At 40.3% G+C, this 19,820-nt stretch overlaps 1 protein-coding gene across 4 annotated transcripts in view; it reads right to left on the minus strand.

The window, feature by feature from the left end:
- LRIG2 (leucine rich repeats and immunoglobulin like domains 2) overlaps window positions 1–19,820 on the minus strand; it is a 95,637-nt gene that overhangs the window by 66,324 nt on the left and 9,493 nt on the right. The window lies entirely within an intron of this gene.

Below are 19,820 nucleotides of genomic sequence, written 5' to 3' on the forward strand. Positions count from 1 at the left end.
AAGCATTTACTGAACCATATGCCAGGCACTGCGCAAGTGCTAAGGTTACAACCACTGTCAATTTTAGTAATCTTTTTGTCTTTTTCAAAAGCAGCATTTATAGTACTCTCTGGAGTCACTTCAAAAGAGTAAACACGAATTCAACATCAACTCAGCAACTGTCCTTCATGGAAACGGCATAAATTAACTTTTTTATACCTTAATTTCACTCTGGCATTTAATGTTACATGGGCATATGAAGGGGCTTCCCAGGTGGCAATAGTGGCAAAGAACCTGCCTGCCAATACAAGAGACATAAGTAGATGCGGGTTTGATCCCTGAGTTGGGAAGATCCCCTGGAGAACATGGCAACCCACTCCAGTATTCTTGCCTGGAGAAGCCCACGGACAAAGGAGCCTGGTAGGCTATACTCTATGGGGTTGCAAAGGGTTGGACACGAGTGCAGCAACTTAGCACACCCACAGGCATATGGAGGTGTCCATGCACACACACACACACACACTTGCTTTCCATAAGCATGCCTTCCTTATTTTTTTTTAAAGTACTCCAAAAGCCCAAAGAAGACAAATATGAAGACTTCAAATATCAGATGTAAAATCCTTAAGATTAACAATTTGAATAATTTTCAAAATTAAGGTCTCTCTCACTATTCCTGCCAATGGCCAGCCATTAATTTCATGTTAGTCCAGTAAAACTAATGCTAGTTTGTTTTTTAAGTGAAAGTCCTGAAATGGAGAACTGCCTTTCAAAGATTTTCCCCTTGAAGCATCCTTAAAATGCACTTAAATAGGTGAAGCAATTTAATGCTTCATAAACATAACCTAAAGAGTCTAGCTTTCGAACAGTCAATAATCTTTATTTTTTAACAGCACTAATATCTGAATATTTATTGATATGATATTTGGAGAATAAAGACCTGAGCAAAGGCCTTAGCTCAGTGTTATACTCAGCTCTCACTCACGCTCATCTACAGGGATGCAGCTGTAATAAAAGATGAATTATTTAAGTTCTTGATATCATGTGGAGCCAGAGGTGCCATTAATGCAGCCATTTAGCATCATCAGGGTGTAAATAATTTATAGGATGTGCAGAGCAATCACAACAGTTTGGGGAGAATCAAGTTCTGCAAGCTAATTGCAAAGAAATCCTGTAGCACTGGAGACACTGGAGTTTTCTTCTGTCCAGTCATATATGTACATTTTTGAGCCATCATCAATATTTTTTGTTTTTCAGAATATGTAGCACTAATAATTCTGAACTGTGAACTTCAACAATAACAGAATTTATGATGAAGGGGCTCTTTGCAAAAGTTGTAAGATAGTAACAATATATATTAAGTCCAATAGTTTGGGTATGACAATGCTTTATTTTATCCGGTATAATTCACCCTTTCTTCTGTGAATGGAAATCCCTGTTTTGCTAATTAAAGTGTATCCAGCATAATTTACTTTTAAAAATAACGCTCAGGATTATCACTTTGGTGAATTACAGCACTATGATTTAACAGGCTGATGTTCAATCAGCCTTAAGGGCTCTTGGAGTACACTGAAGACAAAGATCCAAAACAACTCGAAATGCTGTCTGCTTTTAGTTTTACTTTTCCTTTACCACTAACAGCTGTATACAAAAGCTATCCCTTCTTAGAATTGTAAGTCTTCATGTCTCTAACAGTATTCCTTGCATTTTTTTTTCTAATTTGTTGCTTCTTATCATCTATCATAGTGCCTGTTAAAAACCCAGTGCCTGTTAGAACTGTCCGAAACAGGAGTAAATGAGATAGATGTGTGTGAGAGTATGAGAAGCTCCTTTACAAATAAGTGCTTCCTGGAAGCACTTTTGCTTTTCCATTGAACTAGTCAATCCTAAATGAAATCAACCTTGAATATTCATTGGAAGGATTGATGCTGAAGCTCCAATACTTTGGCCACCTGATGCGAAGAGCCAACTCATTGGAAAAGACCCTGATGCTGGGAAAGACTGAAGACAGAAGGAGAAGAGGATGACAGAGGATGAGATGATTGGATGGCATCATCACTGATTCAATGGCCATGAACTCTGGTGAACTCTGGGAGATGGTGAGGGACAGGAAGGCCTAGAGTGCTGCAGTTCATGGGGCAGCAAAGGGACAGACACCACTTAGCAACTGGACAACAAAAGGCACGGCTGGAGATATTGGGCAAGTATCTTTTAGTATAAATAAAACTGTATTATGGCATGAAACACAATGCTACTCCAAATTAAAGTTTCTATCCTTCATTTGCATTACTTACTTGCAATACACTGTGTAACACTTTTTATATGAATACAAAAAGTTGGAGGTGGTAGCAATATGGGAGCATTAACTTCAAGAGGCATATCTTATTTTCTTCCATTATCTTTCTCTGGGATCTTAATGATCGAAAATACTACGTCATTGTGGGGACCACAATGTATATAATTATATATATTTATATATCTGTATTATAAACATACATATACAAATATTATTCAGCCACACACACAAAAAAGAATCCCTGTGATTTGTGACCAAAAAAAAAAAAAAAGGAAAAGCCATGTGTAAAACTTTGTGGAAGTACACCCAAGAAACAGTTAACAGTGAGCCTTCCTTAGATGACAAAGGAACTTTTTACTTTTCTATTTTATATGCTCCTGTACTGTTTTAATAGTTTACCATAGGAAAGTATTATTTAAAAATAAACTCACACATAAAACCTATCTTTAGCCCAAGATGTGACTGGGAAAGAAGATTTTAATTCTGTTACTTTTCAAAGAGATTAGGAATCTTCTTCAGAATAACATCCTACATTGACCCAATGAGGTTAATTATGACATTGGACAATGGAAAAAATAATTGATTTTTTTTTATTCCTAATTAGTAATATACCTCAGAAAGAGAGTGTAAAATACATAGATACTAGACTTAGTTTTTGGACTGACTTATGAAACAGTGAATTGCACTTTATATCCTGGTGTCTGACCCCCAAATTTCAAGCCAATGAACAGCTGAATTTTTAGTAAGCAGTACAAAACCATGGTCCGTCTAGTCAAAGCTATGGTTTTTCCAGTGGTCATGTATGGAAGTGAGAGCTGGACTGTGAAGAGAGCTGAGCACAGAAGAATTAATGCTTTTGAACTGTGGTGTTGGAGAAGACTCTTGAGAGTCCCTTGGACTGCAAGGAGATCCAACCAGTCCATCCTAAAGGAGATCAGTCCTGGATGTTCATTGGAAGGACTGATGTTGAAGCTGAAACTCCAATACTTTGGCCACCTCATGAGAAGAGTTGACTCACTGGAAAAGACCCTGATGCTGGGAGGGGTTGGGGGCAGGAGGAGAAGGGGACGACAGAGGATGAGATGGCTGGATGGCATCACCGACTCGATGGGCATGAGTTTGAGTAAACTGTGGTAATTGGTGATGGACAGGGAGGCCTGGCATGCTGCGATTCATGGGGTCGCAAAGAGTCAGACACGAGTGAGCAACTGAACTGAACAAAACCATGGCATACTAATCCCATGCTTTTATTTTTATTGGATATTAACTGCTTTGCAATATTGTGTTTCTGCTGTACAACAAAGTGAATCAGCTATATGTATACATATATCCCCTCCCTCTTGGACTTCCCTCCCATCTCCCCTCACCCCACCCATCTAGGTCATCGCAGAGTAATCTCATGTTTTCTTTTTTTTTTTCCATTTACTCAATAAAATAAAAAACAATTCAGCAACAGCAGGACAAAGGCTGTTGCTTATATATGAAAATATACAGAAAGCTAAGATATGTTCCATCATCAGTTTCTGGGTACCAACTGGGTTCACAGTTGAATAGTGAACCAGAAATAGTCTGTGAATCAGACTATTTTATATTTATATTTGGACAGACTATATTTTATTATATCAGGTTGCTGCAAACATAACTGTGGTTTCAGACCATGAATTTTAAGCCATTATAACTAGGCTCAAACAACATCTTTATTAATTAAAATAGGAACCATGATCTTCAACACATTTTTGCCAATAAGAACTAAGTTTGTTTATTCCTGTAGCATAAAAATGCATGCTTTGGAATTCGACAAACTCTTGAAAACATCCTGCTAGTTGTAGAAGCAAAAGGTTGTCAAGATACTTTAAGTGGTAGTCGGTTGGTAGAGGTCAGATGAGTATGATGGATGAGGCAAAACTTCATAGCCCAACTCATTCAACTTTTGAAGCACTGGTTGTGCAACGTGCAATTGGGTGCTGTCGCAGAGAACTGGGCCTTTTCTGTTGACCAGTGCCAGTTCCAGGCATTGCAGTTTTCAGTACATCTCATCGATCTGCTGAGCGTACTTCTCAGATGTAAAGATTCTGCTGGGATTCAGGAAGCTGGAGTGGATCAGACCAGCAGCAGAGCACCAGTGACCTGACCTTTCTCTGGTGCAAATCTGGCTAAGCACTTTGGAGCGTCTTCTCAGTCACAGTGTGATCTCATGCCACAATCCCACCAAGAAATGGTGCACTGTTGTTGTGTAGAATAAGATGACACTTCAAAATGACAACTTTTTTGATTTGCAGTCAACTCATGAGGCACCCACTTACTGAGCTTTTTCACCTTTCCAATTTGCTTCAAATGCCAAATGACTGTAGAATGGTTGATGTTGAGTTCTTCGGCAACTTCTCATGTAGTTTTAAGAGGATCAGCTTCAATGATCCTCTCAACTGGTCATTGTCAACTTCTGATGGCTGGCCACTGTGCTCCTCATCTTCAAGGCTCTCATCTCCTTTGCAAAACTTCTTGAACCACCACTGCACTATACGTCTGTTAGGAGCTCCTGAGCCAACGCATCGCTGATGCTGCAAGTGCTTTACGTGCACGTGCAAGTGCACTGCTTTACCACCCATTCTGAAGTCAAGTAAGAAAACCGATCAAATTTGCTTTTTGTCTAACATCATTTTCCTAGTCTAAAATAAATATAAAATAAACAGCAAATACAAGCTATTAGAAAAAAGAAAAAGCGAGAAATGTGCATTAAAATGATGTATAACATAACATTTATTTAAGAATGTATTCCAGTATCAAATGGCAAAGTTCAACAATGCAAAACTGCAATTACTTTTGCACCAACCTAATAATCATTAAGTTACAGTAAAGATTTTGGGAAGTGAATAGATATGCATTAATATAAATTGTCTTATCACAATACTGGCAGAGAAGGCAGGTCTAACCAAAGCCAAGCATCAGCTGGTTTCTCACTATTAACATAATCCATCATTCCTTAATACTCACGTAGCTTAACCTGGCACCAAGTCTAGTATCTCCTCAAATATGCCCTAATTATGCTCAGGGTTGGCTATGCTTTTCAGGCTGCAACCTGCCAAGATTTTTGATTATATAAGCAGGATGTCAAAGTGATTTTGAAAAGGAAATACAAAAAATAAAAATGTATAAGAGAAATCCAAAGTTAAGAAGCATTTAGCAACAAATTTATTTACATCACACTTCATTAATGTTGCACTGTTTATGGTTTAACTTGTATTTTTTTTTTATGGTTTAGCTTTAAACTATTCATCACTACTAGTAATTCTGACAGTTATTCCAGTATTTAAGTTTATTACAAACAACATAGTTACAGTCTTTTTGGGAAAAAGTTGGGGAACAACAAGAGAAACAGAGGAAAAGAATACACACACTTAAAAAAAGGTTTACAGCAAAGTAAAAAAAAACTGGCATTAAATATTCTATTCTGGTTTTTATTCCAAATATGAAATTAATAATTTGGATGGAATCTAATTACTTAAATTGCTTTTGTTTTTTATTTGCGCCAGCAAAACATCTTAACATTTTTGATGACTGGAATAATACAGAATAAACAAGCTGTGTCATTTAGTTTGGCATAAAAAAGAAAATACAACATACAAATGCATTTTTTTAAACATTTTTGCTAATCTCTTAATATGATTTGTTTTCTCTACTGCTTAAATGCCAGTTTTCCATTAGCATTAAAGACTCCTTAATAAAGAAAGTATACTATATAAAATGTCATGAACCTAAGATGAGGGAAATGTATTTTCCAGCATGGGGAAGCCAAATGATTATCTTAATGTACAAGTAATTCTTTGATTACTCATGTGCTGATTATATATGTTGTATATAAGGAAATGCAAAATACTTTTAATATAATGAAACATAATCAGGACAACAATCTCTATAAAAATAAAAGTGTCTTCCAAAGCATAAAGGACTTAATTCTTTAAAAGAATTAATTCTTTTAAAGAATTAAGTAAAGCACAGATCTTCCAATTAACATTCAGTAAGCAACAACCATTTATGGTTCAGCAGTTCTTCACCACCACTATACATCAGCATTACCAGGGAATATCTAAAACACTGATGCAGGGGTCTCCTTCAGACCAATCAAAGCAGAATCACTGGGGTGTGAGACCCAACCATTGGTATTGTGCTAAGGTTCTCCAAGTAGCAATCTAACCTGCAGCCAGTGCTGAGAACCACTGCGCTCTCCAGAAATCTAATACCCAAAAGGATGCTCTGCTAAGATTCTTTCTTTTCCTTTCCCGCCTTACAATAAACCTCTCAACAAATATATGCCAGGCACTGCACTAAAAAGCAGAGAATAAACAGGCATTTAAGGAGTTATATACAATCCCTCTTGAAGTTTACAAGATCACTTTAAGATAAAGTCTCAAAAAAAAAAAAAAAAAAGATAAAGTCTCACTGACACCAAAATGTCACTAAACAGTATTCATTATCAAGATGAAATTCCTATAAATCCCTATTTGCACCACAGGAAGGTAGGATAGAAGGGGCAGAAGAAGGGATGGATGCTTTTCTATTTAATTCACCTCTGTTTTGCTTATTTCTTTTAATAAGAATATATGCCCTTTTATAATTTATGCATGTTTTCTAAAATCAGATTTTTAAAGTGCAGTCTTAGATAAACACAGCAAGACGTACTAGTAGATTGTTGGATAGCTCCTTGGCTATCTCACTGGAGAACAGAGTCAGGATACAGGTTTAGCTAGGGAGTCTATGGGATTCCCAGGTGGTGGCAGTGGTAAAGAAGCTGTCTGACAATGCAGGAGACAAGTGGGTTCCATTCCTGGGTCGGGAAGATCCCCTAGAGGAGGGCGCGGCAACCCACTCCAGTATTCTTGCCTGGAGAATTCCACGGACACAGGAGTTTGGCGGGCTGCAGTCCATAGTGCTGCAACAAGTTGGACACAACCAAAGCAACTTCACACGCAGGGGAGTCTAGCAAGGTAAAATGACCCTAGGTTTTCTTACCACTTTTCAGCAGTAGGTTTGTTTGTCTGTCTTCATCTCTTAACTACTGTTCCCTTGCCCAGCAAGATCTTGTCAAAAAGACCAACGGTCAAAGATAAAACTCCTCAAAGATATATTGAGCACACTACTCTCCTCTTTCCAAGTGTTCTAACATCTAAAATTAAGTGCAATTCAGGACAAGGGAAGCAGTGGAGGCAAGTTAAAAATAAGAGAATCAAATTATACAAAGAAAAGCAATTAAACCAATATGATTTTCCCCTACCAAATTAACAAAAAAGAATTTAGACGATGATAATCAATGCTAGGGAAAGTGTGATAAGAAAGGCACTCTCAGTGTCAAAAGGAGTTTAGATGGTAAATCAAAACAGCAAGGAGAGACAGGAAAGCTTTAAGTGAACAATACAAAGAAATAGAAGAAAACAATTAAGAGATCTACTAAAGATCTCTTCAAGAAAACTGGAGATACCAAGGGAACATTGCATGCAAACACAGGCACAATAAAGGACAGAAATGGCAAGGACCTAACTGAAGCTAAAGAGATTAAGAAGTGGCAAGAACACACAAAAGAACTATACAAAGGTCTTAATGACCTGGATAATGTGTTCACTCACCTAGAGCCAGACATCCTGGAGTGCAAAGTCAAGTGGACCTTAGGAACCATTACCACAAAGCTAGTGGAGATGTTAGAATTCCAGATGAGCTATTTAAAAGCCTAAAAGATGATGCTGTTAAAGTGCTGCACTCAACATGCCAGCAAATTTGGAAAACTAAGCAGTGGCCATAGGGCTGGAAAAGGTCTGTTATCATTCCAATTCCAAAGAAAGGTAATGTCAAAGAAGGTTCAAGCTACTCTACAATTATACTCATTTCACATGCAACCAAGGTAAAGTTCAAAATCCTTCAAGTTAGGCTTCCATATATGTGAATCAAGAAAATCCAGATGTAGAAGTTAGATTTAGAAAAAGAGGAACCAGCAATCAAATTGCCACCATTCTCTGGATCATAGAAAAAGTAAGGGAATTTAAAAAAAAATCTACTTCTGCTTCACTGACTAGGCTAACGTCTTTGACTGTGGATCACAGAAAACTGTGGAAAATTCTTAAAGGGATGAGAATACCAGACTACCTTGCCTGCCTTCTGAGAAATCTGTATGCGGGACAAGAAACAACAGTAAGAACTGCACATGGAACAATGAACTGGTTCAAAATTGGGGAAGGAGTATGTCAAGGCTGTATATTGTCACCCTCCTTATTTAACTTATATGCAGAGTACATCATGAGAAATGCCAGGCTGGATGAAGCTCAAGCTGGAATCAAGATTGCCGGGAGAAATATCAATAACCTCAGATATGCAGATGACACCACCCTAATGGCAGAAAGTAAAGAGAGCCTCTTGATGAAGACGAAAAGGAGAGTGAAAAAGCTGGCTTAAAACTCAACATTCAAAAATCTAAAAGCATGGCATCCGGTCCCACCACCTCATGGCAAATAAATGGGGAAAAAATGGAAATAGTGATAGACTTTAATTTCTTGGGCTCCAAGATCACTGTGGATGGTGACTGCAACCATGATATTGAGATATTTGCTCCCTGGAAGAAAAGCTATGACCAACCAAACCAGCATATTAAAAAGCAGAGACATCACTTTGCCATCCATATAGTCAAAGCTGTGGTTTTTCCAGTAGTCATGTATGGATGTGAGAGTTGAACCATAAAGAAGGCTGAGTGCTGAAGAATTATTTGAACTGCAGTGCTGGAGAAGACTCTTGAGAGTCCCTTGGACAGCAAGGACATCATGCTAGTCAATCCTAAAGAAAATCAACCCTGAATATTCATCAGAAGGACTGAAGCTGAAGCTCCAACACTTTGGCCACCTGATGCAAAGAGCTAACTCACTGGAAAAGACCCTGATGCTAGGAAAGACTGAGGGCAGAAGAAGGGAACGACAGAGGATGAGATGGTTGAATGGCATCATCAACTCAATGGACAGGAGTATGAGCAAACTTAGGGAGACAATGAAGGAAAGGGTAACCTGGAGTGCTGCAGTCCCTGGGATCACAGAATCAGACACGACTGAGCATATGAAATCCAATTAATCTAGTCCAGCAGTGGTTCCCAAATACATGATGAAGTTGCCACCAGTCAACAAGAAATGAAAACAAAGTCAAGGTTACAAGTTTTCCATAAAGCTAAATATATTTAATCTACAGAATTGCCCTTAACTCTAAAATCATGTATTTGCTAACTTTTTGATGCTATCATGACCATCAGTTCAGTTCAGATGCTCAGTCGTTTCTGACCCTTTTCAACCCCATGGACTGCAGCACGCCAGGTTTCCCTGTCCATCATTAACTCCTGGAGCTTACTCAAACTCATGTCCGTCGAGTTGCTAATGCCATCAAACATTGTTACCCTCTGTCGTCCCCTTCTCCTCCCGCCTTCAATCTTTCTCAGCATCAGGGTCTTTTCAAATGAGTCAGTTCTTCGCATCAGGTGGCCAAAGTACTGGAGTTTCAGCTTCAGCATCAGTCCTTCCAATGAATATTCAGGACTGATTTCCTTTAGGATGGATTGGTTGGATCTCCTTGCAGTCCAAGGGACTCTCAAGAGTCTTCTCCAGCACCACAGTCTCAAAAGCATCAATTCTTCAGTGCTCAACTTTATAGTCCAACTCTCACATTCATACATGACTACTAGAAAAACCACAGCTTTGACTAGACAGATCTTTGTTGGCAAAGTAATGTCTCTGCTTTTTAATATGCTGTCTAGGTTGGTCATAACTTTTCTTCCAAGGAGCAAGTGTCTTTTAATTTCACGGCTGCAGTCACCATCTGCAGTGATTTTGGAGCCCAAAAAAATAAAAGTCTCTTACTGTTTCCATTGTTTCCCCATCTATTTGCCATGAAGTGATGGGACCGGATGCCATGATCTTAGTTTTCTGAATGTTGAGTTTTAAGCCAACTTTGTCACTCTCCTCTTTCACTTTCATCAAGAGGCTCTTTAGTCCTTCTTTACTTTCTGCCATAAGGGTGTTGTCATCTGCATATCTGAGGTTATTAATATTCCTTCCGACAATCCTGATTCCAGCTTGTGCTTCATCCAGCCTGGCATTTCACATGATGTACTCTGCATGTAAGTTAAATAAGCAGGGTGACAATATATAGTCTTGATGTACTCCTTTCCCGATTTGGAACCAGTCTATTGTTCCATGTCCAGTTCTAACTGTTGCTGTTTGACCTGCATATACATTTCTCAGGAGGCAGGTCAGGTGATCTGGTATGCCCATCTCTTTCAGAATTTTCCACAGTTGTTGTGATCCACACAGTGAAAGGCTTTGGTGTAGTCAATAAAGCAGAAGTAGATGTTTTTTTGGAACTCTCTTGCTTTTTCAATGATCCAGCAGATGTTGGCAATTTGATCTCTGGTTCCTCTGCCTTTTCTAAATCCAGCTTGAACATCTGGAAGTTCATGGTTCACGTACTGTTGAAGCCTGGCTTGGAGAATTTTGAGCATTACTTTGCTAGCATGTGAAATGAGTGCAATTGTGCAGTAGTTTGAACATTCTTTGGGATTGGAATGAAAACTGACCTTTTCCAGTCCTGTGGCCACAGTTGCATCTTTCAAATTTTCTGGCATTTTGACTGCAGCACTTTCACAGCATCATCTTTCAGGATTTGAAATAGCACAACTGGAATTCCATCACCTCCACTAGCTTTGTTCGTAGTGATGCTTCTTAAGGCCCACTTGACTCTGCATTCCAGGAGAGTCAAGGCTCTAGGTGAGTGATCACACCATCGTGGTTATCTGAGGCATGAAGATCTTTTTGTCTAGTTCTTCTGTGTATTCCTGCCACTCTTCTTAATATCTTCTTCTCCTGTTAGGTCCATACCATTCTGTGGTGTAAGATGGTGGAGTAGAAGGATTTGTGCTCATCTTCTGCAAGAACTCCAAAACTACAACTCACTACTGAACAACCATCGACTGAAGAATGCTGGATCCCACCAAAAAAAGATACCCCATGTCCAAGGGCAAAGGAGAAGCCCCAGCAAGATGGTAGGAGGGGCAAAATCATGTTTAGAATCAAACCCCATACCCACCAGAGACACTCAGAGGGCTCAAACAAACCTTGTGCACACCAGGACCCAGAGACCCCACAGAGACTGAGACAGAACTGTGTTTGAGTGTCTCCTGTGGAGGTACGGGTCAGCAGTGGCCTGCCACAGGGGCAGGGGCTCTGGGTGCAGCAGACCTGGGTATGGCATAAGCCCTCTTGGAGGAGGTCACCATTAACCCCACCATAGAGCTGCCAGAACTTACACAGGACTGGGAAACAGACTCTTGGAGGGTCAAACTACGGTGGAAGGAACACAGCCCCGACCGTCAACAGAAAACTGGATTAAACATTTACTGAGCATAGCCCTGCCCATCAGAACAAGACCCAGTTTCCCCTCAGTCAGTCTCTCCCATCAGGAAGCTTCCATAAGCCTCTTATCCTTATCCATCAGAGGGCAGACAGAATGAAAACCACAGTCACAGAAAACTAACCAAACTGATCACATGGACCACAGTCTTGTCTAATTCAAACTATGAGCCATGCCATATAGGGCCACCCAAGACAGATGGGTCATGGTAGAGTTCTGACAAAACATGGTCCACTGGAGAAGGGAATGGCAGACCACTTCAGTATTCTTGCCTTGAGAACCCCATGAACAGTATGAAAAGGCAAAAAGAAAGGACCCTGAAAGATGAACTCTCCACGTTGGTAGGTGCCCAAAACACTACTGGAGATCGGTGGAGAAATAACTCCAGAAAGAATGAAGAGACTGAGCCAAAGCAAAAACACCATCCAGTTGTGGATGTAACTGGTGACAGACTTAAAGTCCGATGCTGTAAAGAGAAATACTGCATAGGAACCTGGAATGTTAGGTCCGTGAATCAAGGTAAGTTGGAAGGGGTCAAATAGGAGATGGCAAGAGTGAACATTGACATTTTAGGGAATCAGTGAATTAAAATGGACTGGAATGGGTGAATTTAACTTAGATGACCATTATACCTACTACTGTGGGCAAGAATTCCTTAGAAGAAATGGAGTAATCGTCATAGTAAACAAGAGTCCAAAATGCAGTACTTGGATGCAATCCCAAAAATGACAGAATGATGTCTGTTCGTTTCCAAGGCAAACCATTCAATATCACAGTAATCATGACCATAAAAACAAATAAATGTTGGAAAAGAGGGGTTCTAATGCCCTTACTTGAAACAAACAAAAAATTGACTAATACATCTGGTCCTTCAATTCTCTGTGTATGGGGGGTGGTAGGGGTGTAAAATCAGAACAATGTGATACAGACCTCTGCACTTTTGAAGAATCCAGTGAGTTTTTAAATAACCAAATAAAATTTAGAAGTTTCTGACATACAGAAGCAAAGACAGTATCTAGGGAATTCCCTGGCGATCCAGTGATTGGACTCAGGGCTTTCACTTAGGGGCCTGGCTTCTATCCCTGGTCGGGGAACTAAGATCCTGCAAACTGAGTAACGTGGCCTAAAAAAGCCCAGTACCTATAACTGGTACAACCACTGTGGAGAAGAGTATGGAGATTCCTTAAAAAACTAAAACTAGAACTGATCATATGATCCAGCAATCCCACTCCTGGGCATATATCCAGAGAAAACCAGTCTGAAAACATACATGCATCCCAATGTTCACTGCAGCACCTGTTACAACCACCCAGACGCAAAAGCAACTTAAATGTCCACTGACACAGGCATGGATAAAGACAAGGTAGTACATATACACTGTGGAATATTATTCAGCCACAAAAAGGAGTGAAATAATGCCATTTGCAGCAACATGGATGGACTAGAGATTATCATACTAAGTGAAATAAATTAGATAGAGAAAGGCAAATATCACATACTGCTTATATGTGGAATCTAAAAAAGAAAAAAGTACAAATGCACTTATTTACAAAACAGAAAGAGACTCACAGACTTTGAAAACAAATTTATGGTTACCAAAGGGGAAACGTGGGAGGGAAAGACAAATCAGGAGTCTGGGATCAACAAATACACTATATATACACTATATACACTATATATAAAATATATACACTATATACACACTATACATAAAATAATCAACAAGGACCTACTGTACATCACAGGGAACCCTACTCAGTATTCTGCAATAACCTACATGCAAAAAACCTGAAAAAGAATAGATATATGTGTATATATATATATATACAATGAATCCTTTTGCTGTGCACTTGAAACTAACACGACACTGTAAATCAACTATAAGAAAAAAAATTTTAAAGACAGTATCTAGTAATAAAGTTTCTGTCCAGGAAAAAAAAATTTTACCTTTACTCACACACACAATGCTCCTGACACCAGATATTTTGGGGCTTCTCCCCCCACACGAACCAATTCTCCAACACCCACTGGATATCCTGCAATTCAATTCTGACACTAACTAGAGTTAGTGCAGACCACATAAATTAAGGGTTTAGTCCCACTAGACTGCCCCCATCCCCACTTCAGACACCAATTACAAATAGAAGGTCCCCATGTTATCCACTACAAACTGGAGGTTTCCATGACCCCCTCCTTGGATTCAAACACTTGCTAGAACAGTTCACAGAACTCAGGAAAACACATGTTTACTAGTCTACTATATAACAAGAAAATATGATAAAAGACTCAGATAAACAGCCAGATGAAGATACACACAGGGGGAGATCCAGAAGGGTCCAGTGCAGGAGCTTCGGTCTCCGTGGAGTTGGGATGAACCACCCCCACAGTATACCTACCAGCAGGTGTGTTCATCAACTCAGAAGCTCTCTCATCTCCATACTTTCAGGATTTTTATAGAGGATTCATCACACAGGCATGATCAAGTACTACCTCAATCTCTACCCCCTCTCCTCCTTCAGGAGGATGGAGAGGGCAGGGGAATGCAGGTGAAAAGTTCCAAGCTTCTAACCATGGCTTGGTCTTTCTGGTGACTAATCCCCATCCTGAAGCTATCTGGAGCCTACCAACAGTCACCTCATTAGGTCAAAAGACACTCCTATCACCCAGGAAATCCTGAGAGATGTAGGAGCTCTGCATCAGGACTCAGGGTCAAACAACAAATATTAGACCAGTAGGCATTCCAAATACTCTTTTCACTTTGGAAATCACAGGGGTTTCAGGAGCTCTGTGCCAGGAACCAGGAGCAGAGATCAATTCACGTATTTTCTGTTATTTCACAGCCCACATTCTTGGTCTCTGGCCAACCCCCCTCACAGCAAAATGACACACAACTCAAAAAAGACACTGGCACATTGTTAGAATCCCATTCAGTCATTAATAACTGGACCATCTGTCATCATATGATATGAAAAATAATTTCCAGGCATGGCCACTTGGGTTTGCAGGCTTCCAATTAATCATCAGGTTCCAAATGCAGGTATGGTCTAGGCAAACATATGATTTCATTCTTTTAGTTGTCTGGTGTAACTGAACTAAGATACGATATCATCTACTACTCTGAGCCCTTCTGAGGTGTTAATATTGGATTTCCCTCACTATAACAACCCATTTATTTGTTTATCTTCAGCTCTTCCAACCCAAACTCTTCCAAATTTAGAAGGAACATCAGGTTCAGCCACTGTGCTGATCTAGATAGCAAACAGCAATACTAGTTTAGCAAGTTCTTCCCCTTCAATCCACTCATTCATTTAGGGTAAGGTTACAAACGTATAGAACTACTGGGCTATTTCTACCACCAGACAATATAGAGACAGTCACTGTTGACCTCAATTTTGCGAGATGGAGTGAAAGTACAACACACACCACCAGACACTTAGGAACCTTGGCCCCAAATTTAAAATTAGAGTTAACGTCTTGCTTAAGAACCATCCATTTCCAGCACTTGTATTTGCAGCCCTGGTCCTGGTAACCACTGCATCAAGCAGGTGAAAAAAGTTGACATGATGTGGGGAAGAAAGAAAAAAGTATAGTTATTACACCAGCATTCTTCTCCCTTGGTAAGAATTGCATAGTCATTCCATACCCTCTTCCCCAGACTCACCAAAAGAGAACTCTATAGAGGATGGCCACTCCTTTAACCACACCCCATGTTGTGAGTACACTTTGATGGTATATAATAAGCCAGCCTTTCACATCTTTATCTCCCCCATCTTAGATAACCAATGTTTTAATTGCCCACTCTAGTTCTCCATCAAACTAGTACCCTGAGGAGGATCTCTCTCTGCCCACTGTTGGGACATTATGGGCTATAAAGTATATTCTTTGGTCTGAAGAGATGATGGTCGACCATCCAGATTGGTACAATTACCTTCTCTTCTGGGTCTTTTAAAGTACTCTTGAACACTGGCATCTACCGTCAAGTGAGCAAAGCCTGGTCAGGGTCTACTCTATGAGGACGCATCTGTAGCCCGAGGCCCACCAGCACCAGGCTCACTGACCAGCTATGTTCAAGCCTTTCCACCAGAGCAGTCTGACGTAACCATCCACTGTCTTTGTCTCTTTTGCTTGAAGACAGAACATTATTCTGTCAACGATTACTGTCACTTTGGGCCTCAGGGGTACAAGAGAATTATGTCTATAGATTCAGACTATCTCTGCATTCCTGCAGTGTCCCCAGATCCACTCATTCAGGGACCACCTCAAGAAAGCACACAGGCGTATTTGCTTATTGATCCTAATCACCTTCTGAACCTAGAAGGGGCTTCTCCTAGTGGGCATCAAGAAAGTCCTACTTAAAGGCGCCCTTCAAATTCCCAAAGTAGTTCCCACAGGGCTCTGCCTCTTAAGGGCATCCCTTCAACGGGCCAGGTTTTCACGGTTCTTCTGCCTGACCACATGGCCCGGCCACAGGCCACTGCCCATGAGTCAAACTCAAACACAGGGGTTCTCACCACTGTTAAATTCTTACTCCAGGAAAGAAGAGGACTCCAGGAAAACAGCGTGCAATTCAACCCACTGAGCTAATGTCCTTATCTTCTTCAATCAGTGCTGGCCTTCCAAATAGGATGCTGTCCATGCACCTTGCAGCTGTCATTCACAAACTAAGCAACTCTTTGTTGGTCAGTTATAGGACACTGCTGGGTGACAACAGAACCCAGCAGCTGCTCACACAGTTCCAGAGGCTCCCTGCTCTTCAGGATCCCCTCCTCACACGCCCCAGGCAGTACGATTCTGTGTAAACCACTTCCACTTTACTACTCTTCTGGGCACTGCCCTCCCCCAGAGCGTTTATCAGACATTATGCAAGACATCACGACTATTTCACATTTCAAGATTACTTTATGAGTTTTAGTCATAGTGGCAGTTTCAATTAATGTGCAATAGCAAGCCAATAACTACCCTTCAACTGGGAATTCTGCAGTCTAAAGTCCTAGCAGTTGCTGCTGGGAGGCATTCAGGTACACACAGGGCTATCACACAGAGAATTTGTTCATACCAACACTCCAACTTCTACCCTATGTTGTGTGGGCTTGGTCCATCTCATTGGTTCCCACTTAGCAGGTCCAATTAATATTGCCTGAAGGGTAGATTTACATGCCTTCTGTTTCATGATACTGTGTGGTAGAAGAAACATTCCCTGATCAGATCCGATACAATGTCCATCCTCATTATGTAATCAGGTAAAAGTCTGATCAAACATATCAATCTCCTACAAAGTTTCACCTTACATTCTTAACTGTAGCCTCCACAAGGCTGATATTAACACGTTTTCATTTTACAATACTAAGTAAAGGAAGCAATCCCCATCCAGATGTAACACCCATTCCCATAAAATATTCAGATAAAGGAGATACAGCTTTTTTACATAAAGCCTGTTTAAACATTCCTACTTTCATAATTCTATCAACTCTTATACTCTTATGTTCTCAGCTGCATCAGGTTTCACAAATGGTTTTGGTACCACAGGGCAAGATGCTCTCCTATCAAAAAATCCTGGGAAATTCTCTGCCTTCTGACCATTATCCACTCTACTGCAAAAGGTTTCAGGGTACTCCCACCATAGGCTGAGCCAAGGGACCTTGGTCCTCTTTGTCAATTTTTTTTTTCATCCATGCCACAAGGCATGCAGGATACTAGTTCCCTGACGCGAGATCAAACCTATACTCCTTGCAGTAGAAGTGGGAAGTGTGGCATCCCAACCACTGGACTGCCACAGAAGTCCCCCTTTGGGTCAATTTTTATCCCATTTAATCTGCCTAACCAATGATCCAAGCACTTGCTGGTCATGTTTCTCACTGCACTCTCAGTCTTTGGACTTTTAGACTTCTTCAAGCAGCAGATTCAAGGCCCTTTACTCTTCGGGGATCAGAACGAGGTCCCTTCAGCCTGCCCAGCCTTGGATAGTGCAGTATTAAAGCCTTTGTTTTAACCCAATTAAAGTCCATTTTATTCATCCCATTTCTTAAAAGTCATCTAAAGCCTTCCATTCTCCATTCTGCTTTCCATGGGTTGGATCCCATGATTCTTCCCTATTTCCTTTGTTTTGCTAAAAATATTTGCTTTATTCCCCACATTTCTAAAACCTGTTTTAAAATGCTTGCCTTAAAATAAACAGATGTGACCTAATTAAACTTAAAAGCTTTAGCACAACAAAGGAAACTATAAGCAAGGTGAAAAGGCAGCCTTCAGAATGGCAGAAAATAATAGCAAATGAAGAAACAGACAAAGGATTAATCTCAGAAATATACAAGCAACTCCTGCAACTCAATTCCAGAAAAATAAATGACCCAATCAAAAAATAAGCCAAAGAACTAAACAGACATTTCTCCAAAGAAGACATACAGATGGCTAACAAACACATGAAAAGATGCTCAACATCACTCATTATCAGAGAAATGCAAATCAAAACCTCAATGAGGTACCATTACATGCCAGTCAGAATGGCTGCTATCCAAAAGTCTACAAGCAATAAATGCTGGAGAGGGTGTGGAGAAAAGGGAACCCTCTTACACTGTTGGTGGGAATGCAAACTAGTACAGCCGCTATGGAGAACAGTGTGGAGATTCCTTAAAAAAACTGGAAATAGAACTGCCATATGACCCAGCAATCCCACTCCTGGACATACACACTGAGGAAACCAGATCTGATAAGAGACATATGTACCCCAATGTTCATCGCAGCACTGTTTACAATAGCCAGGACATGGAAGCAACCTAGATGCCCATCAGCAGACAAATGGATAAGAAAGCTATGGTACATATACACAATGGAATATTACTCAGCCATTAAAAAGAATACATTTGAATCAGTTCTAATGAGATGGATAAAATTGGAGCCCATTATACAGAGTGAAGTAAGCCAGAAAGATAAACACCAATACAGTACACTAATGCATATATATGGAATTTAGAAAGATGGTAACGATAACCCTGTATGCAAGACAGAAAAAGAGACACAGATGTATAGAACAGACTTTTGGACTCTGTGGGAGAAGGCGAGGGTGGGATGATCTGAGAGAACAGCATCGAAACATGTATATTATCAAGTGTGAAACAGATTGCCAGTCCAGGTTGGATGCATGAGACAAGTGCTCGGGCTGGTGCACTGGGAAGACCCAGAGGGATGGGATGGGGAGGGAGGTGGGAGGAGGGGGTTCAGGATGGGGAACACATGTAAATCCATGGCTGATTCATGTCAATGTATGGCAAAAACCACTACAATATTGTAATTAGCCTCCAACTAATAAAAATAAATGGGAAAAAAAAAAGTTTGCCTTGCTAAGATCAGTTCCTTGACTCTCTCCTTTGCCTTTGCTCATTATTACTAACCTAATTTTTTATTGGCATCTATGTAAGATCCCTTGTAGCTCAGTCTGTAAAGAATCTGCTTGCAGTGCAGGAAACCTGGGTTCAATCCCTGGGTTGGGAAGATCCCCTGGAGAAGGAAATGGCAACCCACTCCAGGATTCTTGCCTGGAAAATCATTGCCTGGTGGGCTGCAGTCCATGGGGTCGCAAAGAGTAGGGCACAACTGGGCAACTAACACTTACAAACTTATGTAAGATCCAGAGGGCAAGCTGAAGCAGCAAATGCAAAAGGATTCCACATCTGTCCCTTGGTTTTGCAGCAGTAAGGTTATACGGGGTGCCCATATAAGAGTTCCCCCTTAACCACAGCAGTTACCATGGACTGGGTAACAAACATATTCAGCAGGTGACTATCTCAATTATCAGAAAGATAAACCCACGGGGCTTATATACGAAACACACTGTTTGTTTTCCCTTGTTGTTTATTGGAGGAGGTGGGCAGTCCTCTTCTTCAGGGATAAAGAGACCTTACAGTGGCTTCTGTCCAATCCATTAGGCTGGCTGTTCCCTCAGAAATAAACTGCTTTGTGTCTGAATCACATATGGCCATCAGTAATTGTTTCATGGTAAGCTGTGGGTCCTTCATCAACTCAAACATGCTTTTCCCCATTGTAGCATCTAAAACCAGATACTGCTACTAAATTAATTACTCCACAATCCATTTTAATAAAGGTTCTTCAGGGTATTCCTTGGTCT

Source organism: Odocoileus virginianus, unplaced genomic scaffold (assembly GCF_023699985.2).
Source record: "Odocoileus virginianus isolate 20LAN1187 ecotype Illinois unplaced genomic scaffold, Ovbor_1.2 Unplaced_Contig_8, whole genome shotgun sequence".
Lineage (NCBI taxonomy): Eukaryota > Metazoa > Chordata > Mammalia > Artiodactyla > Cervidae > Odocoileus > Odocoileus virginianus.